The sequence below is a fragment of the Dipodomys merriami genome, unplaced genomic scaffold, assembly GCF_024711535.1.
Source record: "Dipodomys merriami isolate MVZ:Mamm:240054 unplaced genomic scaffold, mDipMer1.0.p SCAF_16, whole genome shotgun sequence".
Classification (NCBI taxonomy): domain Eukaryota; kingdom Metazoa; phylum Chordata; class Mammalia; order Rodentia; family Heteromyidae; genus Dipodomys; species Dipodomys merriami.
This window is the reverse complement of record NW_027202937.1, coordinates 14012501-14035000: the sequence shown is the minus strand read 5'-3', so window position 1 is coordinate 14035000 and position 22500 is coordinate 14012501. Positions and strand designations below refer to the sequence as shown.

The 22500-nt window shown below is 39.5% G+C and overlaps 1 long non-coding RNA gene, 9 other non-coding genes and 1 pseudogene across 10 annotated transcripts in view; 6 read left to right on the top strand and 5 right to left on the bottom strand.

Moving 5' to 3' along the window:
- Window positions 1-14076, top strand: part of LOC138828350 (uncharacterized) — a 14431-nt gene extending 355 nt beyond the window's left edge. Inside the window, exons 2-3 of the long non-coding RNA XR_011372230.1 lie at window positions 11950-12085; window positions 13846-14076. This is a non-coding gene — a long non-coding RNA (uncharacterized lncRNA). The remainder of the gene's footprint in view (window positions 1-11949; window positions 12086-13845) is intronic.
- On the top strand, window positions 1394-1480 carry Trnar-ucu (transfer RNA arginine (anticodon UCU)). Its single transcript is given in 2 exon segments — window positions 1394-1430; window positions 1445-1480. It is a non-coding gene; the product is annotated as a tRNA-Arg (tRNA).
- Trnal-caa (transfer RNA leucine (anticodon CAA)) lies at window positions 3865-3971 on the bottom strand. Its single transcript has 2 exons — window positions 3934-3971; window positions 3865-3910 (listed from the first exon to the last, which is right to left on the bottom strand). It is a non-coding gene; the product is annotated as a tRNA-Leu (tRNA).
- Window positions 6609-6681, top strand: Trnak-uuu (transfer RNA lysine (anticodon UUU)). Its single transcript has one exon. It is a non-coding gene; the product is annotated as a tRNA-Lys (tRNA).
- Window positions 8915-8987, bottom strand: Trnak-uuu (transfer RNA lysine (anticodon UUU)). The gene has a single exon. It is a non-coding gene; the product is annotated as a tRNA-Lys (tRNA).
- LOC138828347 (PCNA-associated factor-like) lies at window positions 11792-12174 on the bottom strand (annotated as a pseudogene).
- On the top strand, window positions 13427-13520 carry Trnai-uau (transfer RNA isoleucine (anticodon UAU)). The gene is made up of 2 exons: window positions 13427-13464; window positions 13485-13520. It is a non-coding gene; the product is annotated as a tRNA-Ile (tRNA).
- A 3107-nt stretch (window positions 14077-17183) lies between the features above and the next one.
- Trnaf-gaa (transfer RNA phenylalanine (anticodon GAA)) lies at window positions 17184-17256 on the top strand. Its single transcript has one exon. It is a non-coding gene; the product is annotated as a tRNA-Phe (tRNA).
- Window positions 17257-18465: 1209 nt separating this feature from the next.
- Window positions 18466-18539, top strand: Trnai-aau (transfer RNA isoleucine (anticodon AAU)). Its single transcript has one exon. It is a non-coding gene; the product is annotated as a tRNA-Ile (tRNA).
- A 994-nt stretch (window positions 18540-19533) lies between these two features.
- On the bottom strand, window positions 19534-19606 carry Trnar-acg (transfer RNA arginine (anticodon ACG)). The gene has a single exon. It is a non-coding gene; the product is annotated as a tRNA-Arg (tRNA).
- A 1344-nt stretch (window positions 19607-20950) lies between these two features.
- Window positions 20951-21032, bottom strand: Trnas-cga (transfer RNA serine (anticodon CGA)). The gene has a single exon. It is a non-coding gene; the product is annotated as a tRNA-Ser (tRNA).
- Window positions 21033-22500: the final 1468 nt, after the last annotated feature.

Genomic DNA, 22500 nt, shown 5'->3' with positions numbered 1-22500 from the left:
AACAATGAGAAAGATTGTGGGCTCATCTATCAGAAAGAATAATAGTATGTCATTTTCAGGGAAATAAATGGAAAGGAGAAAGTTGCATGAAGCAAAGTAGGTCAGGCTCAGAGACACAAATGACATATATTTTCTCGCAAATGTATGTTATAAACATATATATATAATATACTCAAGAGGACTCCAATGTTTTAACTCCTGTGAACAATGAACAAACAGTTTAACAAAATGTTTTGATGGTGACAGAGGATGTGGGACAGATGAATGAAGAGATGAAGGATGGGCAAATACAATTATTAAATTCAATGTACATTATGTAATAAGTTGAACTGTGTACTTGAACGTATGGATAGGTTTGAGAAGAGATAGGAGGAGAAAATTGGAAGGGGTAACATTGACCAAGATATATAAACTGACTTGTTGAATTGAAACCCCCTTGTATAACTACTTAAAATTATAGTTTTTAGCCAGGTGCCAATGGGTCATGCTGTAATCCTACCTACTCAGGAGGCTGAGATCTGAGCATAGCAGTTCAAAGCCAGCCCAGGCAGGAAAATCTCCAATAAATTACTCAGAAAAAGCCAGAAGTGGTGCTGTGGCTCAAGTGGTAGAGCATTAGCCATGAACACAAAGAGGCTCAGGCCAAAAAAAAAAAAAAGAAAGAAAAGAAAAGAAAAGAAAGAAAGAAAGAAAGAAAGAAAGAAAGAAAGAAAGAAAGAAAGAAAGAAAGAAAGAAAGAAAGAAAAGAAAAAAAGAAAAAGTATTTTTTCAAAAGAAAGGAAAAAGACTAAAAAGGTTGTAGGTTCTGTTGTTTTGTTTTGCAACTTGACCTAGCCACCAAAAGAAAACTTCCAAATTAGAAATCTGGTAAGACTCCCAAGAGTTACAACATGATTTGGAAGCATTTTAAAGCTTCCGACCTTTTCTTCAAAGGATGGTTATGCATCACAAGGTTATTGCTTGTTTGCTCGATAGACAAAACAGTACATGGAACCTGTCTGATGGAAAAGGAAGCAGACACTAACAGAAAGGACCTCTGGCTTTGGGAGATGAAACTACTGACTGGAAAATAATGGACTTATGCGGCCCTGCAATGTATTAAAAAATATCTCACAATCCATTTAGTGAAATCAAAGGTTCAGAGCTTGGAATTGGAGTTCCATTGGTTTTGATCCTTGGTCAAAGTACTCACAAAGATGAGTGAAAGTAGCTATTGGAAGGCTCAAAAACTTGCTGATGTCTGGGATTGCATGTCCCTTACATCTCTGACCTGCTTCTGTGTTTCTTGTATTTTCATGGTGGGGGGAACAGAGTAGTTCCTCAATAAAAACCTGTTAAATCAATCACCAAATAAATAATAAACAATCTAAGGAAGCCTGGTAAGCTGCTGACAGGCTCTGTGGCGCAATGGATAGCGCATTGGACTTCTAGTATGAATCAAGAGATTCAAAGGTTGTGGGTTCGAGTCCCACCAGAGTCGCACTTTTTTTTTTTTTTTATTGTTTTGCTTTATCTGAGTGCCAGTATTTTCTGGCTTCTTATGTGTTGCCTGCCCATTTACTTGACAGTCAGCAAATGCAGTGTTCCTATTTTTCCTTTGGAATAATTTCCATTTTCTGGTGTTGTAGGCTGAATTGTTTCCCCATAAACATTTTTACATCTACAATTGCTGAATAAGCAATCAAATAGATAGGATATAAGGAAAGTTGGGTGTTAAAATAAATTTGCTCCACTGTTTTTCTGGGGTGGAACAACTTAGTTTTGCCTGCTTTCATTTGAAGATTGCTGACAGGCAGTTTAAACTGTATGAGTCTGCAGTATCAGCTTGAAGGGGAAAAAATCCATAAATCAAAACTTGGTCCCATCTTTTCACTCATCTTCAGCTCCAATAACTGTTCATTTGCTCAAAGACTTCAGTTCTAACAACTTCATTAAGATGTAATTTGTTTTTAAATAAAATATCATGGAAGAGGATGCCTGGAATTGATTTTGCTTCAAAACAATGATTAGACTTCCACCTTATCTTCCTTTGAACAAATACAGCTAAAAAAAGCAACAACAAAAACCCAAAGTCTCTTTTCATTCTAAAACACTATTTTCTTATATTCCTTCACTGGTGCCTTGTTTCAAGTATTCTGAGCATCTTCCCAGAATATTTTATATCATATAAATCAACATGCTTTTTAATATATTATATACCAAATATATTTTAATAAAGAATACATTTCTAAGGCTATGTATTATACTCACATTCAGTATATATATACATATACGCATATATAGATATCTTCACCCATCCATGGGTGTGGTTACACCCAAATGATTTATCATATGAACTGTCATATTCTTCATATAAATTGTGTAATATTCCATAATATGAATTGTACCATTGCATTATACATACTTCACATCTCAACTCTAGATTACTAGCATCAAGTGGTCTGCACTTCCCTCACTGAATATATCCAAAAAGCTTCTTTGCTAGTGATGACAGTGAAATGAGGGACGATATCCAACAATTCCTCCACCTTGAATGCTTCTTGTGGTAAAGAGAGAGAATGGGCCAACCTCTGTATTTTCCTTCCTTCCTTCCTTCTTTCTTTCTTTTTCTTTCTTTCTTTCTTTCTTTCTTTCTTTCTTTCTTTCTTTCTTTCTTTCTTTCTTTCTTTCTCTCTCTCTCTCTCTCTCTCTCTTTCTTCCTACTTGTCAGTTATATCTAATATATTTTCCTTTAGATTTTTTTGAAAATTAGATTCCAAAGAATCAGCTCTTACAAACATAATTTTCCAAAAAAATAAAATCTAGTATCTAGACTCTCAAAGTTCACAGAACAGTTGGAAATGTCTAGACAGAATGTCATGTTCAAGCCAATGTCACATCACAAGTAATGATTCATTTATAGCTAATTTCATAGGCAAATTTCAGTTGGAAAGAGTAATAGAGACTTACTGATGTTATTCTCAACTGTCTTCACAATAGTCATTTTTGCTAAATTGTACATATTTTCACAGGTAATTTTTATCAATTAATACTACAGGCAACTACAAAAGTTTGGATTAATTTAGGATTTAAAATTTAGAATAGTATGGCCGGTTGCCAATGGCTTATGCTTGTAATCCTATCTACTCAGGAGGCTGGATCTGAGAATTGAGGTTCAAAGCCACACCAGGAAACAATTAACTACTCAAAGAATCAGAAACGAAGGCTGTGGCTCAAGTGCTAGAGTGGTAGTCTTGGGCAAAAATGTTCAAGGACCACCTCACACCTTGAGTTTGAGCCTCAGGACCCAGACGCCCCTATTTTTTACAAAATGCCATCACAACTACCTAAATGCACTTTCTTCTGCTTTTCTTTCTCTTTCCTTTTTTGTCAGTCATGGGGCTTGAACTCAGGGCCTGGATTGTCCCGAAGTCTTTTGCTGAGGCTAACCATTCTACCACTTTGAGCTACAGTGCCATTGATGGCTTTTTAGTGGGTAATTGGAGATAAGAGTCTCACCGGGACTTTCCTGCCTGGACTGGCTTCTCAAACCACGATCCTCAGATCTCAGCCTTCTGAGTAGCTAGGATTACAAGCATGAGCCACCAGCGGCTTCCTGTACTTTCTTATATATAAAAAAAGCTTCCCAAGGTGCCTAATCATACCGGAGAGGGGGATGGGTTGGGCGGGACCCCGATAGATACTCACTACTACTAAGTTTTTCAATATGTATACGAGTCGATTTAACTCAGTTTTACCAGTGAAAATATTTCAATGCTATTTCAAGTAATAAAAGACAAAAAAAAAAAAAAATAACAAACAAAACTATGACCACACAAAGCAATGTAGACGACTGTTGATTGGGTCAAACAGCAAAACTAGGGATGTCAGAAGTGGGATTCGAACCCACGCCTCCATCCGGAGACCAGAAGTCCCGAACCTAGGAAGTCAGAGCTTGAGTCTGGCGCCTTAGACCACTCGGCCATCCTGACACCTTAAGTAGCCCGGTGCGTGGTGTAACACCTTCTACTATCATCAAGGGCCAAAACTACTGCTTTTGTACCTGGAATGTATAGGATGAAATCCAAGCTCTGAACAGAATTGCACCACAGAAGCATAGCTACGAGGATTTTTGATGAAAGCTGAAGGCGGTTGCTGTGGGACCTGTTTAAGGTGTCTCAGAGCTGAAGAACCCACCGACCTTACAGGCTGAACCTTTCTGCGCCTCCCCTCCTTCCATTGACTCTTGGAGATGAGTCGAGAGGATTCCCATGGATATTAGTACTGGCTGCAGAGAGTTCTTGGTCTAACTCTCTTGTTTATTCTCTCCTCAAATGAAATTTCGGCGGGTGTCTCATGCAATCGTCTCTGTGCTTCTTCCTATTGCCTGACTCGACTTCCATCATTTTTATTCAGCCACTTTTAAAAAATCTCTTGTTTTCTTACTCCCGTTCATTTCTTCCCTTTGGCCTAAGGAACGGGGAGGTAAATTGAAGGAATGTGATGCATGATAATAAAGGATTTTTCTCTCCCTTCTCTTTTCTCTTTCTCAATCACTCTCTTTCTCAGTCTCGGTCTCTGTCTCTCTCTTTCTCACCCTCCCTCCCAACACTCCCTGTCACTCTTTTTGACGCCTCCATAAGGTGAAATGTTTTCATCAACTAACTTGTACCTACCCTTACCTTTATTTCCTATGGAAATAGCAACTATAAATCAGTTATGGCACTATTACAAGCTAATTGTTGGTGGACAATGGTCAAAAGAGAAATGATTTGGTGGTAGTTGCTTATTTCTCTCCTTTTTTCTTTGTTAGTCATGGGGCTTGAACTCTGGGCTTGGGCGCTGTCCTTGTGCTCTTCAGCTCAAGGCTAGCACTCTACCACTTGACCCACAGCACCACTTCCAGTTTTCTGGTGGTTAATTGGAGATAAGAGTCTAACAGACTTTCATGCCAGGGCTGGCTTTGAACTGTGATCCTCAGATCTCAGCCTCCTGAGTAGCTAGGCATGAGCCACCAGTGCCCGGCTATAACTTTTTAATCTGATGGTAATGCTTAAATATTTTAACACCATGTAGAGAAGTGGAAAGAGTCAAATATAAGGAGGATTCAATTTATACCCTACAGTTAGAACAATATCATAATCTAAGTAGAGATGCTGCTAATTTGGACTAGAGATGGTGGTTTGGCATCAGTGACAAAGAAGCGCCACGTGGGAAAGTTGACCAACAGCATTCTCTATCAGGAAGAACGAAAGAGTGTGATCCAAGGGCAAGCTTCTTAGCATCGTATTTAACAAGTAATAGACCATACACAAGGGCCATCACAATTCATCCCTTATATGACAACAACATTACAAGCTAAAATTAAATGAGAAATGTGAAATTAGTTGGGTACAATGGTTCAAGCCCGTAATTCTGGCTACTCAAGAGGCTGAGATGTGAGGATCATGATTCTTCAACTAACCAGAAAGCTAGAAGTGGAGTTGTGTCTCTAGAGGAACAGCCTTGAGTACAAAAGCTGAAGCAAGAGTATGAGACCATGAGTTCAAGCTCCACTACGACGACGAGGAGGAGGAGAGGGGGGAGAGGGAGGAGGGAGGGGGAGGAGGGGGAAGGGGGAGGGGGAATGTGGGAGGAAAAAGAGAGCAAAGAAAAGAAATTATAGTGGAATTCTCACCAGTGAAATAAATTTTGAGATGCTTTAAAAAAGATAAATATTGAAGGAGAAAATAGGGCTTGATTTACCTACCATGTATCATCTTTTATTCCCTGCATTTTTTTTTTTTTGAGTCTGTCAAGAATACTCTTTAGGCTGGGTGCCAGTGGCTCATACTTGTAATCCTAATCAGGAGGCTGAGATCTGAGGATTACTGTTGGAAGCCAACCCAGACAGGAAAGATGGTGAGACTCTTATTTCCAATAAACCACTCAAAAATGCCAGAAGTGATGCTGTTGCTCAAGTGGTAAGGTGTTAGCCTCAAGTCAAAAAAGCTCAGGGACAGCACCCAGTCCCAGAGTTCAAGCCCCAGGACAGGCAAATAATAATAATAGTACTTTTGAGTTGCTCCTGTCATTCCTCAAAAATGTTCACTTTCTACCTCCAGGATGGTAAGGGAGCCTATAGTTGTGGTTTCCATGGGTTTTTGTATAGACTAATAAATTCCATTCCTCAATAATTAATTTGTGAAATAATCTTCATTTTCCTAACAATTATGTCCATTTTCTCCATTGTTTGATGAAAGTACAATTATTAAAATTCAAAGCAAAATAATCTAGAGGGGCTGGGAAGGTGGCTCAGTGGTAGAGTGCTTGCCTTGCATGCATGAGGCCCTGGGTTCGATTCCTCAGCACCACATAAGCAGAAAAAGCCAGAAGTGGAGCTGTGGCTCAAGTGGTAGAGCACTAGCCTTGAGCTGAAGAGCTGAGGGACAGCGCCCAGGCCCGGAGTTCAGGCCCCATGACTGGCAAAAAAAAAAAAAAAAATCTAGAAATAGCTCAGATAAATGAACACATACTTGGAATATTCTTATGGTCGGTCCTTGTAACCATGGGTTCTTCTGGTTCTTCCCAATGGTATATTGCTTATGGGATAAAATAATTGATAAAATGAAGGGAAGTCAAGCATGAAGGCCTGGGTAGCTCAGTTGGTAGAGCATCAGACTTTTAATCTGAGGGTCCAGGGTTCAAGTCCCTGTTCAGGCATTGCAGTTTTTCCTTTTAACTTCCAGTATGTTTGACCAAAATTAAGTCATCACTATTATTGAAATTGAAACCTTTTCTACCAATATCTATATAATCTGCTCTCAATAAATAATAATGGCTGAAATTTCCTGAGCTTTGGTCTCACAAATTATTTGTAATTTGTGTTTTGTTTTTGTTGGTTGTGGGACCTGAACTCTGGGCCTGGGCCCTGCCTCTCAGCTCTTCAGCTCAAGGATAGCGCTCTACCACTTGAGCCACAGTGCCACTTCCAGCTTTTTCTGCTTATGTGGTGCTGAGGAATTGAACCCAGGGTCTCATGCATGTGAGGCAAGCGCTCTACCACTGAGCCACCTTCCCAGCCCCTCACAAATTATTTGTATAATTCTGTATTTTTATTCCATCCATTCCATCCATCCGTTCTGGAACTATTATGATTTTTTTCTTTTTTTTGTTGTTGGTCATGGGGCTTGAACTCTGGGCTTGGGCGCTGTCCTTGTGCTCTTCAGCTCAAGGCGAGTGCTCTACCACTTGTGCCACAGCGCCATTCCCGGTTGTCTACTGGTTTATTGGAGAGAAGAGTCTCCAGGATTTTCCTGCCCAGGCTGGCTTTGAGCCATGATCCTCAGATCTCAGCCTCCTGAGTAGCTAAGATTACAGGCGTGAGCCATTGGCAGCCGGCACTAACATGATTTTCAAGTCAGCCCAACCTCCACCAACTTTCAACAATGACTCAAAGCCCTTGGTACATGCTACAGGAAATGCATCTCTTGCACCTGAAACCACAACAGATGACAAATGAGAGCTATCAATTAGACAGCCTATTGTGGAGCCACGTGGACACCATTTGAAATTCAGTGACCCCCCCCTTTCTGCCAAAAAGGAGGCATTCGTGGATTTCCATTATTAGATGGCCACTTTATTAGGTACCCAATGAGCCAAGACATGGGAATCTTACTTAATTAAACCAGCAAATGTAGAAATAAACCTAGAAGAACTCCAGGAAAATTACTATTGTTGGTTCAAAGGCTAACACTACCTGATCCCGGCCTCCCTGTCAGGGAATCCAGCCTGTATCTCCCATACAACAGGCAGGGATTCATTCCCTCCGTTGGACTAAGGGCACAGCCCGAGAACCTATTGAAAAGAAGTTGGTGGAAAGGGAACCTACACTAACTACAGTACCACTTTTTCTTTTCTTTGAGGAGAATTTTTCGGAACAAACAGAAACCTATAAAAGATTCCTCATGTTATTTAATAGCAAAGACATGTGCATTCCTAGTCCTAAGAAAGAATTCGACTTTAAAATATCCTCCTTCTGTCTCCTCACCCCAAGGCTCACCTGCCCCTGGGACTTTACATGGCATTTTAGGTTAAGATCTTAGTTTAAAATCAAGGTCTTAGATTTTACATTGTTGATATAAAATAAGTGCTTCATTTTGAGTAGTAGTAATCTCGTTGCTAGGAATGGAATTTCCTCAGCGAAATTCTACCTGACCTCCACTACTTCAACAGATCTATGTTGTCACTGACTTTGGCACCATAGGGAATGCTTTTGCAAAGTTTTTTAATGATAAAGACTCATAAAGAATCTGTGTCAAGGAAACAACAGTATTTCCCCAATAAATTTATCACATCAGAATTCTGATCGCATCACTCCAGCTTAAAATTCTTCAGTGGGTTTTGGTTGTTTTCAGAATGACATCATGAGTAGACAGTTTTTCATAACTTGGCACCTGACCATTTACATATATTTTTATAGCCATCTGTTTATCTGTTTATGCCTGTCTATATCTGCTTGTCTATTTAAACAGCAATGCAGGATGGGTAAAGTAGATACTGGTGAGACTGATTACTTATAAGTGGTAGATGGAAATGAATTAGAAAAGTTGGAGAAAAGGAAAGAACCAGGGAAGGGGTAAGTATACTTTTGCATATTTTTGACTTTCAAAATGTGTTTCAATTATGCATAAAACATGAACAGTGAAAAATAGAGAATGTGAACTAATGAAGTCATGGAATTCAATAAAACTATGTAGAAAATGAACTGCGCAACTTGTGGACAGGGTTGGGCGGGGGGGATCTGGAAGAAAGTGAAGGAAGGAGTGACATTGTAGGTTAAAAAAAAAGATGTAGCTAAAAGAAGTTTTCTAATTTTGAGTGGTGCAAAAACAAACAAACAAAAACAGAAGAAACAAAAACAAGACAGAAAAGTAACCAGAAAAAAAGGCTAGGACGCCTGAACAGGGACTTGAACCCTGGACCCTCAGATTAAAAGTCTGATGCTCTACCGACTGAGCTATCCAGGCCCCATAGTAGCAAATTTTCTCCATACTCTAAAGTAATTAATCATTGAAAAAAAAACACCAAAAAACTTTGAAACAAGACTTGGGAAACTGTTGAAGTGGTTTTTTTTGTTGTCATTTTCAAGAGTGCTATGTAGCAAAGCAGTAGGCCTCATCACTGCATAAGAGTTTATAATATTCCCCATACTGTCTAGTCTTTCCACAATGGCTGTACATTACTTATTGTGGAAAATGAAGAAGAAAGTCAAGTCAAGGTTGACAAGCACTGGTAGTGAATGAGTGCAGACTTAGAGATCACATGCAAATTGGAGGAAGGTGGGTCCCTTTACCCAATTTACCAGATGATATGAAGATAAGAAGATCCCATTTCACCAGCGGCTTCAATAATGAAGCAACCTCAACAGAATCAAGAAGTTAAAATAAAGTTGCTGCCGCCAAGTAGCAATATGAAAACTATGTAAGATGGTTTTTGTTTCCAGATACCTTAAAGGTGTTTAAAGTATCAACAGAAGCACAACTTAAATGATAGCTGAATTTTAAGGAGAAGATAACTAATTCAATGCTATTTCTGGGATTGGTGGAATCGTGTCAGAAACAATATGCCAATTTTAGGGGGCGGCAACCTAAAGTTGAAGGGAAAGCTACTAGCAGAGGATGGTTTCGATCTATTGACCTCTGGGTTATGGGCCCAGCACACTTCCACTGCGCCACTCTGCTATACCACGAAAGGAGTCTCTGGATTCCTAGTGATCTACAATAACACAAGTCCCATTTAATCAGTAATTTTTGTTGTTGTTACATTCTTTCCCATTCATCATTCTAGCCTCTATTTGTTAACATCTTCGGATGTTCAGAAAACGAGCTCAGATTACTTTTCTAGGTATGTCTGTGAGTCTGTCCATGAGTCTTGGCTCTCCCAGATTGATAATAATGATAATGCAAAGCCTTTCTGTCTCATCATTTCTTAGGCAGGGTATCACCAGATCCAAGGTGGCCTTCAACTCAAAATTCTATTGCCTCTGCCTCCTGAGTGTTGGAAATAATGATGTGAACCACCTCAGTTTGTTTCTTTTCTCTTTCTTTCTCTTCTTTCCTTCCTTCATCTCACCCTTCCTCTATCTGTTATTTCTTCCTGCTTGCTTTTCTTTCTCTATCCTTTCTCTTTGTCTTGTCCCCCTTCGCCCTTTCCCTCTCCATTTTCTCTCTCTCCCTTCCTCCCCGCCTTCCCTTCTTTCTCCTACTTCATAGGAGATACTCCTACGAGCAGCCTTTACAGAGCCAGGACCTATACTTAGAAGCCTTCTAGTCAGAACAGATCATTTTTCATCTATGGACATACATGGCACTACTGGAATACTGAACCTTTTAAATGAAGCTTTATAGATAATTAATACTCCAAACTTTTTAAAGTTGATTTTAGAATTTTAATCAAGTTTAAATATTACAAGTACCATTCTTCCATTATGATACTAGTTTTCCAGAACAATTAAAAATTAAAGAGTTATTGTTGACTCCAAACCTTTTTGTGTGTGAAGTAGTCATTTATTTCAAACAAATTTCACAAAAACTTGTCTGCTAAAACATGGATAGTTTTGAAAACTGATCGTTTATCAGTAAACGAAAACTATGATGAGGAAAAAAGGATGAGTTAACAAACATTATACCCACCTTTCTTCAGTCATATCACTGATTAAGAAATGGAATAAAAACATTAGGATTGTAGATGTAGCTCTGGGTTTGATTTGCCTAACAAGTTTTATTTTGTTTATTTATTTTCTTTGGTCGGTCATGGGACTCGAGCTCAGCTTGGGCTCTGTCCCTGTGCTCTTCAACTCAAACAAGCGCTCCACACTTGAGCTGCCATGCCACTTCTGGTTTTCTAGTAGTTTTTATTGTAGATAAGAGTCTCATGGACTTTCTTGCTTGGGTTGGCTTTGAACTGCAATCCTGAGACCTAAGCCTCCTGAGTAGTTAGGATTACAGACATGAGCCACCGGCACCTGGCTAGCAAGTTTTATTGGTATACGGTTTGAAAATTATAAACCCAAAGAGCAATTCTGTGATATTAAAAGCATACCTAAAGAAAATTCTACTCTTGGGGCTGGGAATATGGTTTAGTAGTAGAGTGCTTGCCTAGCATACAACCCTGGGTTTGATTCCTTAGTACTATATAAACAAAAATTAATATTTTTTAATTAAAAAAGAAAATTATACTCAATATGGTCTATGTAATCTCTTTTGTGGGCTCTATGCTAGTTTTTTGTCTCTTTGCTGATGTTTTAGAAGCTTTCATTATCATTCATTTAAACTTAAGACCAAAATGTCTTGAGCATTTTTTTAAAAGATGCCCATTATTTTTTCAACATTATATCTTTGGCCTCCATTTCTGAAAAATGATAGATGCCATTTAAATTTAAATAATACTGAATTCTTTGATGTGCAAAAGTCTGTGTTTTCTTTTAAAGCAAACAAAAGGAATAGAAATATGGCCCTATTCCAATAATCAAATGTTCATAAAAGTGGCATCAGTACAAAGCAAACCTCAAAGTAGCAGATTAGTAATTAGATGATGAAATCTGATTTTTATGAGAACAGAAGCTTAATACTAGGTCAAAATAAGCAACATACTTCATTAAATTGAATATTGAGCTAAACAAGTAGCTATAATTTTACAAATTCTTCAGTTCACAATTACTTTTGAACAATTAAGTTTTAGCCTCATTTTTTAAAATTAAATGCCTATTTAAAAAAGCCAATTGGACAAGCATATTCACAAACTTCTAGGAAGCCAGAGTAAACACAAGTCATTATTCAAAGATGAATAATAAAGTTCTATTCTTTTTCTTCATCGGAGTGATCAGGTTATAAAGACATGTTTTTTGTTGTTGGTTTGCTTTTTGTTTTTTGTTTGCTTTTCCTAAACCACTCAGTCCTGCCTCTTCAAGAATCTGATTTTCTTTTTCAGAACCTTTCGGAAACAGACTGAAGAATTCTACAATTCCTTTTTGCCACTTGGGAGTTGGGCGTACACAAACTGGATTCCCTCCTGCATACTGTTTTCAGCTTTCCTGGATGAAGGAGATGGAGAATTGATGGCAGAGGTGAAGGAACCAAGTACCTTCCTGGGAGCGCGGGAGGCCGCCACTTTTCTCTATGTGCTTGGGACACTGTCTGTTTTAGTCCACACCATATTCTAACAGAAGGAGGCAAGAGAAAGGCCAAGTGGAGGGCGATTCCGTGGCACGGATTCGAAAGTGACTCTCCCGCCTCGGTTTTATGGGTCCTTTTTCAACTCCAAACTTTTTTTTTTTTTTTTTTTTTTTTTTTTTTTTTTTTTTTGGGTCCAGTCATGGGGCCTGAACTCTGGGCCTGGGCGCTGTCCCTCAGCTCTTCAGCTCAAGGCTAGCGCTCTACCACCTGAGCCACAGCGCCACTTCCGGCTTTTTTCTTATGTGGTGCTGAAGAATTGAACCCAGGGCCTCGAGCATGCAAGGCAAGTGCTCTACCACTGAGCCACCTTCCCAGCCCCAACTCCAAACTTTTTAATGACCCAGAAGTCATTGTTTTTCAAATGCAGAGAGGTTACCTGTTTCTTGACATGTACCTAACTACTAATATTCTGAGGCTTGGAACGGTGTTGATTATTATGGCATAAAGTCCAACTTCAGAATGTATTAACTGATCCCTTTTCTGAGCTATTCTTTCATCTTCAACAACATATTTGTATATATTAATAGACACATAGATATTCATATATACACATACATATATAAACATAATTTTATAAATATATGCATTTATATTTCTTGACAGCTACACTTTCCAGGTTAAGACAAACAAAAAAGCAAACAAACAAATTTGACCCCTACAACTAGAAGCCTGGGAGATGGGAAGAGGTGGGCACACGTCATGGAGCTGGACCAGCTGTTTCAGAGACTTTAGAGTGGGCCTTTCAGGCGGGCTCAGGGAGGGTTTGGGAAAAGGCTTGATGCACAGCCTAGAGATTCTTGAATAGAAAGTGAGCGTTCTGCATGTGTGTGGCTAGGAGCGCCTGTAGTGTTTGCAGCCCACGGACCCAGTTCGGGTGGGCTGAGCTTTTCTGTCCTCTGCTTAATAAAGAGCGTCTAGAGCCGTCAGCGTGGAGATGCTGTGCTGCAACGGAAGAGCTCCACGAGAATCGCTGTATTCCTGTAGCGAAGGCGGGGAGAAACCACAGCCCACTTTTTTTCTTCTTGGGAAATGCTGGTTCCTGATGTGGCATAGGACCTTTGTTTCTGGGAGAAATCTCTTTTTAGATCTTTTGATCAAAGCATGGTTTACTGGTTAGAAAAGCTATAGTGTAATAGAGGGCGCGCGCAATTGTGCGCGCTCCCGCTCCGCGCGCTGGTGCGACGCGCGCTCGTGACTCTGTAGAGGGCGCATGGCCGGTGCAGGGAAAGCATGCTCCAGTGGCGCAATCGGTTAGCGCGCGGTACTTATACAGCAGTATATGTGCGGGTGATGCCGAGGTTGTGAGTTCGAGCCTCACCTGGAGCATGTTTTCTTCCCTTCATGGTTCTAGACCTTCATCAAAACCCCTTTTTCCCTCGCTCTTCTTCAAAGGAAAAAAAAAGCTGAAATGATTATCTTTTCTATTATGAGAATGCAAAGATTCCTATGTTGAGGGGCATTTGGCCGATTTCAAACATGGCAAAAAAAAAAAAAAAATCAAATAGGCAGATCGGTTTCTCTTCCAATCTGGACATCTCATAGCCAGGTTGTAGAGCTTCAAAGAAATCCCCTCATGCCCTCCTTCTTTTAAGATTCTTGAGCTCGCCGGGGAACTAGGAAAACAATCTTAAACTGTACTTATTCTTTGCAGTTGTCACCTGGATTCGGAGTCATTTTGTATGGCAACTACCGCAGAGGAAGCCATTACTGTCTCCTCAGAAACTGCTCCCACGCATCAGCATCGAAGTGCGCAGGCTCTCAGTTTCAGCCCTCCCCATGAAACCTAAACATGCTGTGAGTCCAGCGTCGTTGCCTCCTCTATGCAAACCTGACTGGGAAGCACCGAATGCCAATTTTCTCCCAGCAGGGAAACATCACACATAGGCAGGAAATAAACATTCTTGTTTGGGGAGTTGCATTCATCCTGGAGCTGTGTCTGAAATAAAGGACGGCAGGTGGCTCTGCTTTCCTTCTGTCTCTCCTGGATTTTATTTGCTTTTTCAGGACCCTCCTTCTTTTCTGAGTTCTTTATCCTCCTCTGGTTCCTCAGATATGAATATTCCTTATAGTTTTGTCCATGGCTTTCCTTCACATGTAATGATGGACACTACCTGTATTAGAAAAATAGAATAGATCATATTGAGACATATAATAGGAATTGGTTCAAGAAATTATGAAGGGCCCCAAATCCCATGATAGGCTGTGTCCAAGCTGGAGAACCAGGGTAGTAGTGTGATTCAGATCTGAGTCATGCCACCATGACACATTGTTCATGAGCTCATGGGTCATGACCAAAGTGACTGGTGACCCCGTGGTATCCACACACTGGGTTATCCTATCCAAATTAAAGTTGTATCTATCCTATCCTATTAAAATCTTCCTCTATTGAGGTTACTTTTAGCACCAAAGAAAGAGAAACAAATCTCTTCATATTTTTATGCTTTTTTATATTGTAAAAATACTGTACAGAGGGGTTACAGTTACACGAGTAAGGTAATGAGTACATTTCCTATCGAGCATTGTTACCTCCTCTTTTGTTTTTCCCCTACATCTCTTCACATTTTTAAAATTTATCTATAAACTCTTTCCACAATAAGACAAGCCAAAGTTCTGCCTTTCCCATTCTCACTCAGAATGCCCCAAGTAGGGAGTATAGTGCTATTCCTTTTCAGGCAGTGCCTGCATCTTGTGAAGGACCCCCTGTAAACCAGGCTGTTTTGGCCACTTACATATGTTTTTCAAAAGAATTTTGATTGGCATTCATTACTTGTCCAAGGTGGTTTCGGTGTGACATTTACATGTGTGCGTACAATTCACCTAATTAATTTTTTCCTCTCTGTCAGTCTCCCTTGTCCTGCGCCACTTAAAATAATTTCAACTAGTTTCACCATTTCATTTTTCTACATGCACATAAAGTGCTTCCACCCTATTTGCCCTCATGTACCTTACTTGTGCCTTCATGTATTCCATGCTCTGCCCTGACCTTATGTTTTTGTCACTTGTGCTTGACGATGGAATATTGCTGTGCATACTCTCTTATGGGTCACACTTTGCACCCCACTTTTCCGGTTTTACTAAAATTTGAGTTTAACCAACAGCATAAAAGCAAAAAGAGGTAGTGGAAGTGGGTCCTGAGAAGAATCAATAGTGTTCTGTACAGCAACTACCTCAGAGGAGACCATTACTGTTTCTTCAGGCACGTGGGTTTTTGTTTCTGAGATGGGAATCTTCTATGCCTGGCAGTTTTTGGATGTTCTCTTCCTTTGGCGGATTTCCATCTCTTGCCACATTGCCATCTTTTGCCTCAAGATGATGAGGAGATAGATGGTTTTGTCTGTCCAACAGGCAACTAGCCCTTTGTCACAAGATACTTATTGGTGGTAAATTCTGCCTTTTTCTGGAGCCCAAATGGATTACAAAGCAACAGTAGCAAAGAATAGCTCAGATAGAAGGGTACAGATGCAAAGTGAGGAGTCTGAGTGCTAAGCTTTTATCCTGCTTTTAGTTAATTCACAGGCCCAGCAAAAGCATCATTTACATTGCTTCTTACAATACTATTGGCTTTGGGATGGTACTCCTACTGGGGTTGGAAGAGCTTTTTTTGTGGAGGTAAGGAGACCTCTTAACTGGCAAAGAAGACTGATAAAAATTTAGAGGCTCAAAGTTCCAAGCTACACCAGGGGTTTTCTATTCCTCATAGAATGCTTTCTCCTCACACCTTCATCAGTGTACTCACTGTAGCAGTGTGTGTGGCTATGTTACAGAAAGTGAGCTATGGTTATTTACCTTAGTTCCATCCAGTGAAAGAAGAATTCAGGCAAGCCACAGAAATGTAGTAAAAGTAATAGGAAGGTGTATTAGGAAAAGAATATCTTAAGATATTAAGATCTTAAGACACATCACTGTCCCAAGGGTGAGAAAGACTTACTAAATTCCCTTTGACCTCTGGGGCATTGTTTACTGGCAGGTGCTTATTCATTGTTTACTTAGGTAGGTAAGTTACAAAAACTATTTCTTCATCCATCTTAGGCTGGATCAAGAAATTGAACACATGCATTGAGCCTTAAACTAATGTCAACAAAATTTAAATTTAAATTATATAGACTACACTTTCATAACACAAATTTAAATTAAGTGATAAATCAATTAAAAATATCTAGGGCTGGGAAGGTGGCTCAATGTTAAAGTGCTTGCCTTGCATGCATGAGGCTCTGGGTTCAATTCCTCAGCACCACATAAGCAGAAAAAAAAAGCCGGAAGTGGCGCTGTGGCTCAAGTGGTAGAGTACTCACTTTGAGCTGAAGAGCTGAGGGACAGCATCCAGGCCCTGAGTTTAAGCCCCACAACCAACCTCCCCCCCAAAAAAAAAATCCTAAAAAAAATCTAGAAAATATCCTAATATTTATAATTAAGCAGCAAACATATTTTTTTGTCCTTCTTGATGGAACTAGGGATTGAACTCATGGTTTTAAGCTTATCTACCAATGAGCCACACCTCTAGTCCTAGTGGTAGACACATCTGTAAATTACTTCTGGGCCAAATAAAAATGTATGAAAACATTAAAAATATGATTAATTGAATTGCAACAAAATATTACAATGGTAGGATATAATTAAATCTCAGAGGAAAATTTTTTTTCTCAGAGGAAAATTTTTATACCTAAATGTATATATTAGAATAAAAAGGTTGAAAATATTATTACAGAGTATAATGGTACTCAACTATAATCCCAGAATTTAACAGACTAAGACAGGAAGATACTAAATTCAAAGCCAGGCTAGGTAAAATAAATGAGACCCTTATCTGATACACAAACAAGAAATACAAAAAAAGATATCATTTACCAAGAAAGTTAAAATTTTCTATGAAATGTGTGAACAGCACAAAATTGTGTTTGCTATTTTGCTGTTTTAATTTTAAGTAAATAATTTTAAGTAAAACAATTTTAAGTAAAGCAGAGAGAAAGGAAGACAAATCTCTAGGAGGTGGCCGAAATAGCTCAGTTGGGAGAGCGTTAGACTGAAGATCTAAAGGTCCCTGGTTCAATCCCGAGTTTCGGCAGGCACTACTTTTTTTTCCCCTTTGAATTGACTTTCAACTTCTGCCAGTATCAAATGTCAGCCACTTATACAAGTATATTAACAATACCTATAAAATTTTGTCTGTCAGGGTGATCTGTACTCTATAGAACACTATTTTTTCCAAGGAGGAAAGAGGGCAATGTTCTCAGTGTTGAAGTCCTAATGAATAAGCTCATTCTCTCATGAAGTCTTTTTATTTGTGCTCTAGGTAGATTGCTACATGATACTGAAGCTGCTGTTTCCTTTTATGTAATTCCTGAACAATCAGAAGATTTAACTCTCTTAAACTTGAAGGCAAATAAAAATAAAAGATTGAAGAATCCAAAGAGTCTTAAAAATCCCTTAATTGTTGAATACATCTTTTTAGGGTCCAGAAACCCAGTGTTTTCCCCTTTCTCCAGTGTCAGTTTTAGAACCGCTAAACCTTTACTCATTGAATTCTTCAACTGTTAAATCAATGTATTTGTTGACAATTTATTAGGAATTAGTCTATATGAAAGTTTAAAAGACACAAAAGAAATATTACAATCCTAGAAACACATCAGGTGAAATTCCTTGAGATGGGGGAGGGAGGAAGCTACTTTTCAACTTGTCTAAACCAATAGGCTGACATATGACCAAATTACACAGATCACCTGTTTTGCACAGATCCGCTTTATTTTGATCCTGTACTTGAAACTTGTGGTTTTGGGATTTGAGTGATGCACACAGCATGCACCATTAGATGAAAATCTAATGCTTAGTCCATGGATACCACTAAAACAATTCTCTTTTGGAAATCACCACAGCCTTCAAAAATCATCAATATACTGTGTATTGGTGAAACCCAATTCCAACCCTGGAGATCACTGTCAATGACCTCATCACTTATGGTTTCATTGCTATGAAACAATTTGAAAATAATATTATTGTTACCAATTGGCACGTTTGCAATTTAGCACGATAGACATACCTTTTAAAATCTGTAAGTATGACGTCTCCTTTCATCCACAATTGAAAAATCTTATTACCCTGATCTCTCCATAAATGACTTAGCTCCTATCAAAACTTTTTTCTGTAGTTTTTAGACTTCCTTGAATTTAGCTTTAAAATAAAAGGGGGGGGGGATTGAAAACACACACACATACACATATGTATATACATCAATGAATTTATTACTTTACATTTTTAGAAGCATGTGCTGCCACTTGGCCGGTTAGCTCAGTTGGTTAGAGCGTGGTGCTAATAACGCCAAGGTCGCGGGTTCGATCCCCGTACGGGCCACAAGTGCATACGTTTTAAAGTGTCTCTATCTACAAACTGCCTAAGAACATAAACCTTACATTTCTGAAACAATTTAGAGGAAGAGTTCATCGAATAAAACAGCCTCATGGGGGAGTCATGAGAGTTTTAAGAAGTGACAGTTAATACAGCTATGATAGTTTCCTCCTTGGTGCTTATTGCACTTCCAGTATACAACATTGTTTTGATGCTTTAAACAAACTTTGATGGAGAAAAAGAAACGGGGTCAGCATAGTCAGCGACTTGAGGAAACCAGGTATCCATGGCTGCCACGTCTGTGCTGATTCTTAACCCTTCACCTGGGCAGTTTCCGGGTCAGCTGTCCAGAGCAGGAACTGCAACAATCTTCACCCATCTCCCCGCGTGCAGCGCGTTCACAGCCCCGCGGCCCGGACCGGCAGACGCGGCGCACTTCCGAGCTCGCCCTGCAGGCCGCGGTGCGGCGGGCAGAGCAGGCCGACAACTTTCATAAAGTTCTCTGTGAAGCAGAGCCAAGGACACAAGCTACAGATTCAGAAACCCACCTACTAGTAAAATTGCTGTTTTGGCTCAGTGTGAAACGGATTCTCATTTGATCAGACTGTCACAGTGCTCTCCCCATGAGAGAATCAAAAAGGTAGAAACAAAAGCCTTTCTTCGAATGGCTTTTTTTGTTTGGTTTTGTTTTTTAGGTAATTCCTGTTTCAGGAAATGATCAAAAGGTACAAAGAAAAGGATCTTGCGGCCTGTCCTTGTGCTGCTTTTTCTTTCTTGTTTTTTCTCCGGGGTAGAACTTCAGCAACAGCGCCTCTTCCGGCTTCTTAGTGATTAACTGGAGGTAAAAGTTACTTTCGGGAGCAACTAAACTACTGCCTCCCAAATTTTTCTGTTTCTTCTTTGTCTTTGAGCACTCACCTGATAGGATTAATTTCAAGGCTCATTGTGTAGACTTGTTTGGGTAAGCCTTTGAATGAAGCATTACGAAAATATAAGCTGCCGAGCCAGCCAGGAGTCGAACCTAGAATCTTCTGATCCGTAGTCAGACGCGTTATCCATTGCGCCACTGGCCCGCGCCCTTCTGGCCTTTTTTAAGGATGGTATTGCACTATAGGAGAAACTACTATTAGGCGGGGTTTACAATAAAAAAAAACTTTTAAGAGGGAGGTGGACAGTGTTATACTAGGAAAGCATGATTTCTTTCCCGGTTTCCTTACATGATATACGCTCATATACAGTACCACTACTGCAAACAAGAACCAATTTTCATCTTTAGGACATTATTTACGTAGTAGGGTGAAAGTCAATTCCTTCAACACAGTATTTAAGACTATATTTTTTCTGGGCCTAATTTTGAGCTCTTCAGTGTTGTTTTATAAATCAATCATCTTACCTTCACCTGATTTTCTTCCTTCCTTCCTTCCTTCCTTCCTTCCTTCCTTCCTTCCTTCCTTCCTTTCTTCCTTTCTCTCTCTCTTTCTTTCTTTCTTTCCTTCTTTCCTTCTCTCTTTCTTTCTTTCCTTCTTTCTTTCTTTCATTCTCTATTACTTTCTTTCTTTCCTTCTCTATTTCTTTCTCTCTCTCTCTTTCTTTTTCTTTTCCTTCCTTCCTTCCTTCTTTTCTTTCTTTTTGTTCTTAGAGGTAGACACTGACAGGTCATTAATATGCAATCCACATTACCTTAAAGTTAAATATTACAAAAACAAACTGAAGTGATTTCCTGTACATTTCTGGAGACATCATAGTCTTTTTTTTTTTTTTAAACAGCAAAAAGTGTCATCACTCACCTTTGTGAAAATGTATTCTAAAATGGGATTTTGTAACTCAGTGATGTAGCTAAACACATTTAAATATTTAAAAAATACTAAGGACACAATTCAATAGATGTACATTTTAGTAATCATATGTGACATAAGAGGAACTATGGAATATTACTAGGAAAACAAGTTTACAACTAATTAATTTACTTCAAGGTACGTGGCTCAAGAGTCTTAGCAAACTTAAAACTCCAATACTGCCGGAACAACAGGAAAGCCCTTAACCTAACCAAACCAACCAAAAATGAACAAAACCTTGCTTAGCTATTCAAAGTAAGCATAATACAGCTGAAAATGCCGACATGCTTATCTCCGTTGTGGATAAGGTTTCATAAACCTTTTTGAAAGACAAAAGTGCGCTCTAAACCCATTCCTTTGCGAAGTTGGAGAACTGCACTGAATTACGCCTTCGCTGGTGTTCAGGAAGGAACAAGCAAACGGCACGGTGCGAAAAATCGCAACTCTCTAGCGTCCTCCGGAAAAATCTCAGGTTGTAAGTGCGAACTACAGACTAACGGGCTTGTCAGTATGCTAGTACAACCACCAAAGGAAATTTTGTCAAGACAGCAAAGAAGTAAGTGGATAGACAGAAAACATAGCCGCTGTGAGCAGGATTTGAACCTGCGCGGGGAAACCCCATTGGATTTCGAGTCCAACGCCTTAACCACTCGGCCATCACAGCACCATACAGGAACCTTTTACTCATTATTCTGAAAACCAGTATAGACCATGTAGACATGGGGCTATGTCTTACTCCACAGAGCTCTCCTTTTAGAGAAGAGTCTCTTCTACATTCCACATCCAATCCAATTCCACGCACTTTAAGTCACAGAAAAATCCACCACTGTGTTCTTCAAGCCACTACAGAAGTTGAATTTGTTCCAATATTTGTAATCTGTTTTCTTGGCCTACTGTGTGCCTGGCTCACTGCCGGGCACTGAAAGTAGATATGTTGCAAATCAGACATGGCTCCTTCTATAAAAACACTTAGTATCTAGTGGAAAATAAATCCACTGCGTCCATATGGAGATTTTGGAGTATTAGTGAAATAATAATCCATGCACCATACAGACCCTTATGAGTGCATAGCAGATAAACTTCTGCTTACCAGAAAGGATATGAATGAGAAGTGATCTACAAACAAGTGAATGTTGTAGCAAATCTTATCTACAAGAGTCTTCTCTGGATATCTGCCTCTGTGTGTGTGTGTGTGTGTGTGTGTGTATGTGTGTGTGCTGATACTGGGGCTTGAACTGGGAACCTGAAAGCTGTCTCTTAGCGCTTTTTTTTTTTTTTTTTCTTTTTCTTCCCTCAAGGCTGATTCTCTACTAGTTGAGGCACAGCTCCACTTCCAACTTTTTGGTAGATAAAGACAACAGTCTCACAGACTTTCCTACCCAGGTTGGCTTTGAACCTCATTTCTTGATTCTCCATCTCAGCCTCTTAAGTAGCCTGGAGCCACCAGTGCCTGGTGCTGCCTCCATTAAAAAAAAAATCATCATTAAAAAAATTTATGACGCCGGGTGCCTGTAGCTGACTCCTGTAATCCTAGCTACTGAGGAGGCTGAGATCTGAGGATCAGGGTTCAAAGCCAGCCCGGGCTTTGAACTTCCAGAAACGTGGAAGTGGTGCTGTGGCTCAAGTAGTAGAGTGCTTCCTTTGAGCTGAAAAGCACAGGGACAGTGCCCAAGCCCAGAGTTCAAGCCCCACAACCTACCCCCCCCCAAAAAAAATTATGACTATCTCTCTTTGAATCAAGAGCTCCTGGGAGACATGTGTCTTAATCTTAATTTGTTTTTACATATTCTCTCTATATTCACTGAAACGATTTTTTTTTTAATATACAGGAGGGGCTTTCATTTCTAAGTATATAGTGCTTAAACAAATCTCTGGACTCACCTGTCTTTTTCCTGTCTAACTCTTGTTCATGTCTCTTTCCTCTTTACCCAGCATACACTACTATCACTGCCTTGTTTCACTTCAGCTCCACTGTCTCTATCCATTTGTGCTCTTCCCTTAGCACAGCTAGAAACTGAGTAACTTAACATGGCTGAGAATATTACAGGAGAAGTGGTTTGGTTCTTGCTACAAAATATAACAGCTCCCACCAAAGGAACAGTGTATATGTGACTACAATTATTCTAGATGCA